Raw genomic sequence first — 7028 nt, forward strand, 5'->3', positions numbered from 1 at the left:
TTTTTCAACAACCTCTTGCTTGGTTTCTCTTCAGATAACAAATCAATTACATCTTTTAGTTCCTCATCGGTCTCTAATTCTTCAAAACATTTACTCTCTTTAAAGCTCCCTTGGGTAACTTGGCAAACACTGACATCTTCCTCTACTGAGTCTTCCACCTCCACATAAGGTGGAGCTCACACTTTAACCAAACTTGGCACACAGTCCATTTCCTGCTCCTGGTGTTTACTGCACTGTGAAGCAGTATTCCCGTAGACATACAACCCACCTTCAAATGCAAGAGCGTATACAATCAACTTCCTTTTGTGCAAAATATTCTACCAAAGGTTTGTGGTCTGTCTGAACTGCAAATTTCATCCCCCACAAAAAAGTTTGAATCTGTTTGCTGCCCAGAAAACTACCAAAGACTCTCTGTATAACTGAATAATTACATTAAGGTTCGTTCAAGGCTTGTGACACACACACACAGTGAGTTTCTTTTGGCCATTTCTTGTATGAATTAGATGGGACCTTAAGCCATTTGCACTTGCATCACAGACCACCTTTGCATCACACATTGGATCATAAGCTTGCAAAGAAGGAGCATAACTTAGTTCTTCCTTTCCCCACTAAAATTCCTTTCAATATTCACTCTCCCACAGAAATTCTATTTTTTCTTTTAACAACTTCCTCATATTGTATGTTGTACCAGCAAAATCCTTTACAAACTTTCTATAGTATTCAACCATCTCATGGATTGATGATAACTCTTTGCCTTTTATAGACCTGATCTTGTCATTACTTTTTATGGTGTTAAAAGTCTAATGAAATCTCGAAGCAAGTGTTTGTTGTTGCTTGCCGCACAATTTTCTTACCAGTAAAAGTGTATCAGAAATGCAAAGCATAAACATACACAACAGTATGAATCAGCTGTTTCACAGCTATTTTCCACTAGTTCTGAGTGAATACCACACTATGACATCACAAGGAAGTGTTGTTTGAGCTACTCTTGGGACTGACACGCTAAACGATGAATAACAGGTCAGGATACGATGTATCTTCCAGGGCCAGTGAATTATGTGGCAGAAGAGGACCAAATTATACAGCAGGGTTGACTAAATTATGTGGCAAAAATTACAAATTATATGGAATCAAGCAGCACATTTTGTGATTGTATTATTTTATCATGTTATCATTTTTATCTCAAATCCTAGGAAACCACATATGCTTTCTTTTGCAAAACATATTGTGGCTCATCAAGAACCACAACATTGGAGCCTCCCCGCTCCTAAGAGGCTTATCATTGGTTGACTTTTCCTCGTCACTCATTTTCCTACTTCTCATTCTTGACCCAGCTTGTCAATCTTGTGTCCCTGCCATGAAGTACTACTCCTTTCCATGTCTTTTAATTGGTTACTGCATTGTTCCTCCACAAAGATGACAGGGGACTTGTATTTATTTCCAGACATATCAACCACCACTCACAAGCAGCTCTTTACCTGTCCCTCACAGCTCCCCACATTCTGATTCCATTACCTCATCACATTCTAAGTTCCCATTCCATGGACAGTGCACAATAAACTATACAATAAACTGAGCGTCATAGTCTATAAGTAAGTCACTTTATTTATGCCACATTGCTCCCTCCCTTAACAGATAACTAACAGCAAGATAACACAAATAAAATCCCTTACAAACAGTGAAAAGAAATTAGACATAATAAACCATATTAAAGTACATCATGTAACAATAACATGACTATTTTATTATCAATATCTTCAAAAAGGATGTTTTCTTCATTATTCTCCCACTCTTCTGCTCGATAGACATTTTTATTTCCTACCATCCCTGGCTGAGCCAGCTCACCATTTTGATTGTCTGTATTGAGTTTCTCATTTTCCACTGGAACATGATGAGTAATCGCTACTCTGTTTTTGTTCCAGATCCTGCCAGCATGTGTGTTCACTGCATTTTAAAAAAATGTGACTACCTCAAACTAACTCCTAAATTCAGACCACTCAGCACACCCTTCGGTAGCTCTTATTTTTACAAAGTCTTCCAATTTGACCACCTAATTCCTTGCATTTTTTTGTTTGTCATGGCTCAACTTTAATTTTCTTTTGTGAAATGTTTATTATTCCCTCCAATCTCCCAGTGCATTGCTCACGCAACCTTTACCCCAAAACATCAACCCTGGACACACTTTTCTGAATGGAGCTCTGTCTTTGAACAGCTCGAAAAGAGACTTTCCGGTGGTGGATTGTGGAAACATACAATATCCAGTTATCCTCCGAGACAAATCACTTTTCCCATCAAGGCCATTTGCTCTGGCCAATTGTATGCCCTCCTTCAATGTTTTTACCACTCTCTTAGTAGGACCATTGGTCTGTGGGTGATACAAAGCGGATATTTTATGCTCTACTCCACACATTTTCAAATAATTTTCTGTCTCTCTGGAACAGCATTGTACTCTATTATATGTGAATAAATAGCAAAGGTAACTTTCTCTCTCAAACTGTTTTCAAAGCACAGGGATACTGGTAGTTCTCAAACCTGTGTCACACGCCACACACTCGACACTTCCTAGCCATACACGCACCATCATGATCAAGCACTGGCCACCAGGAATATCTTCAAAATCTCTCTTTTGTATTTACTATTCCTAAATTGCCCACATGTTTCAGTTGCTGTTTTTTCTAATTCAAACTCCATGGTGGTACTAATCTCGTCCCTAGCAATAGAAACCCTTAGTCAACTGTAAGTTTATATCCTAGCTTACACTAACTTCTGCTACACTTTTTCAACAACCTCTTGCTTGGTTTCTCTTCAGATAACAAATCAATTACATCTTTTAGTTCCTCATCGGTCTCTAATTCTTCAAAACATTTACTCTCTTTAAAGCTCCCTTAGGTAACTTGGCAAACACTGACATCTTCCTCTACTGAGTCTTCCACCTCCACATAAGGTGGAGCTCACACTTTAACCAGTCTTGGCAAACAGTCCATTTCCTGCTCCTGGTGTATACTGCACTGTGAAGCAGTATTCCCGTAGACATACAACCCACCTTCAAATGCAAGAGTGTATACAATCAAGTTCCTTTGGTACAAAATATTCTACCAAAGGTATGTGGTCTGTCTGAACTGCAAATTGCATCCCCTACAAAAAAAGTTTGAATCTGTTTACTGCCCAGAAAACTACCAAAGACTCTCTCTATAACTGAATAATTACATTAAGATTCGTTCAAGGCTTGTGACACACACACAGTGAGTTTCTTTTGGCCATTTCTTGTATGAATTAGATGGGACCTTAAGCCATTTGCACTTCCATGACAGACCACCTTCGCATTACACATTGGATCATAAGCTTGCAAAGAAGGAGCATGACTTAGTTCTTCCTTTCCCCACTCAAATTCCTTTCAATATTCACTCTCCTACAGAAAATCTATTTTTTCTTTTAACAACTTCCTCATATTGTATGTTGTACCAGCAAAATCTTTAACAAACTTTCTATAGAATTCAACCATCTCATGGAATGATGATAACTCTTTGCCTTTTATAGACCTGATCTTCTCATTACTTTTTATGGTGTTAAAAGTCTAATGAAATCTCGACGCAAGTGTTTGTTGTTGCTTGCCGCACAATTTTCTTACCAGTAAAAGTGTATCAGAAATGCAAAGCATAAACATACACAACAGTATGAATCAGCTGTTTCACAGCTATTTTCCACAAGTTCTGAGTGAATACCATACTATAACATCACAAGGAAGTGTTGTTTGAGGTACTCTTGGAGACTGACACGCTAAACGATGAATAACAGGTCAGGATACGATGTATCTACCAGGGCCAGTGAATTATGTGGCAGAAGAGGACCAAATTATACAGCAGGGTTGACTAAATTATGTGGCAAAAAATACAAATTATAAGGAATCAAGCAGCACATTTTGTGATTGTATTATTTTATCATGTTATCATTTTTATCTCAAATCCTAGGAAACCACATATGCTTTCTGTTGCAAACCATATTGTGGCTCATCAAGAACCACAAAATTGGAGCCTCCCCTCTCCTAAAAAGGCTTATCATTGGTTGACTTTTCCTCGTCACTCATTTTCCTACTTCTCATTCTTGACCCAGCTTGTCAATCTTCTGTTTTCCCCTGCCATGAGGTACTACTCCTTTCCATGTCTTTTAATTGGTCAATGCATTGTTCCTCCACAAAGATGACAGGGGACTTGTATTTATTTCCAGACATATCAACCACCACTCACAAGCAGCTCTTTACTCTCCCTCAGAGCTCCCCACATTCTGATTCCATTACCTCACCACATTCTAAGTTCCCATTCCATGGACAGTGCACTCTGTGTGCAATAAACTTAGCGTCATAGTCTGAAGTAAGTCACTTTATTTATGCAACATTGCTCCCTCCCTTAACAGATAACTAACAGCAAGATAACACAAATAAAAACCCTTAAAAACAGTGAAAAGTATTTAGACATAATAAACCATATTAAAGTACATCATGTAACAATAACATGACTATTTTATTATCAAAATCTTCAAATAGGATGTTTTCTTCATTATTCTCCCACTCTTCTGCTCGATAGACATTTTGGTTTCCTACCATCCCTGGCTGAGCCAGCGCAGCATTTTGATTGTCTGTATTGAGTTTCTCATTTTCCACTGGAACTTGATGAGGAACCGCTACTCTGTTTTTGTTCCAGGTCCTGCCAGCATGTGTGTTCACTGCATTTTATAAAAATGTGACTACCTCAAACTAACTCATAAATTCGGACCACTCAGCACACCCTTTGGTAGCTCTTATTTTTACAAAATCTTCCAATTTGACCACCTAATTCCTTGCATTTTTTTGTTTGTCATAGCTCAACTTTAGTTTTCTTTTGTGAAATGTTTATTATTCCCTCCAATCTCCCAGTGCATTGCTCACGCAACCTTTACCCCAAAACATCAACCCTGGACACACTTTTCTGAATGGAGCTCTGTCTTTGAACAGCTCGAAAAGAGACTTTCCGGTGGTGGATTGTGGAAACATACAATATCCAGTTATCCTCCGAGACAAATCACTTTTCCCATCAAGGCCATTTGCTCTGGCCAATTGTATGCCCTCCTTCAATGTTTTTACCACTCTCTTAGTAGGACCATTGGTCTGTGGGTGATACAAAGCGGATATTTTATGCTCTACTCCACACATTTTCAAATAATTTTCTGTCTCTCTGGAACAGCATTGTACTCTATTATATGTGAATAAATAGCAAAGGTAACTTTCTCTCTCAAACTGTTTTCAAAGCACAGGGATACTGGTAGTTCTCAAACCTGTGTCACACGCCACACACTCGACACTTCCTAGCCATACACGCAACATCATGATCAAGCACTGGCCACCAGGAATATCTTCAAAATCTCTCTTTTGTATCTACTATTCCTAAATTGCCCACATATGCCAGTTGCTGTTTTTTCTAATTCAAACTCCATGGTGGTACTAATCTCGTCCCTAGCAATAGAAACCCTTTGTCAACTGTAAGTTCATATCCTAGCTTACACCAACTTCAGCTACACTTTTTCAACAACCTCTTGCTTGGTTTCTCTTCAGATAACAAATCAATTACATCTTTTAGTTCCTCATCGGTCTCTAATTCTTCAAAACATTTACTCTCTTTAAAGCTCCCTTGGGTAACTTGGCAAACACTGACATCTTCCTCTACTGAGTCTTCCACCTCCACATAAGGTGGAGCTCACACTTTAACCAAACTTGGCACACAGTCCATTTCCTGCTCCTGGTGTTTACTGCACTGTGAAGCAGTATTCCCGTAGACATACAACCCACCTTCAAATGCAAGAGCGTATACAATCAACTTCCTTTTGTGCAAAATATTCTACCAAAGGTTTGTGGTCTGTCTGAACTGCAAATTTCATCCCCCACAAAAAAGTTTGAATCTGTTTGCTGCCCAGAAAACTACCAAAGACTCTCTGTATAACTGAATAATTACATTAAGGTTCGTTCAAGGCTTGTGACACACACACACAGTGAGTTTCTTTTGGCCATTTCTTGTATGAATTAGATGGGACCTTAAGCCATTTGCACTTGCATCACAGACCACCTTTGCATCACACATTGGATCATAAGCTTGCAAAGAAGGAGCATAACTTAGTTCTTCCTTTCCCCACTAAAATTCCTTTCAATATTCACTCTCCCACAGAAATTCTATTTTTTCTTTTAACAACTTCCTCATATTGTATGTTGTACCAGCAAAATCCTTTACAAACTTTCTATAGTATTCAACCATCTCATGGATTGATGATAACTCTTTGCCTTTTATAGACCTGATCTTGTCATTACTTTTTATGGTGTTAAAAGTCTAATGAAATCTCGAAGCAAGTGTTTGTTGTTGCTTGCCGCACAATTTTCTTACCAGTAAAAGTGTATCAGAAATGCAAAGCATAAACATACACAACAGTATGAATCAGCTGTTTCACAGCTATTTTCCACTAGTTCTGAGTGAATACCACACTATGACATCACAAGGAAGTGTTGTTTGAGCTACTCTTGGGACTGACACGCTAAACGATGAATAACAGGTCAGGATACGATGTATCTTCCAGGGCCAGTGAATTATGTGGCAGAAGAGGACCAAATTATACAGCAGGGTTGACTAAATTATGTGGCAAAAATTACAAATTATATGGAATCAAGCAGCACATTTTGTGATTGTATTATTTTATCATGTTATCATTTTTATCTCAAATCCTAGGAAACCACATATGCTTTCTTTTGCAAAACATATTGTGGCTCATCAAGAACCACAACATTGGAGCCTCCCCGCTCCTAAGAGGCTTATCATTGGTTGACTTTTCCTCGTCACTCATTTTCCTACTTCTCATTCTTGACCCAGCTTGTCAATCTTGTGTCCCTGCCATGAAGTACTACTCCTTTCCATGTCTTTTAATTGGTTACTGCATTGTTCCTCCACAAAGATGACAGGGGACTTGTATTTATTTCCAGACATATCAACCACCACTCACAAGCAGCTCTTTAC

This window comes from Triturus cristatus, chromosome 3_1, assembly GCF_964204655.1.
Source record: "Triturus cristatus chromosome 3_1, aTriCri1.1, whole genome shotgun sequence".
Taxonomy (NCBI): Eukaryota; Metazoa; Chordata; class Amphibia; order Caudata; family Salamandridae; genus Triturus; species Triturus cristatus.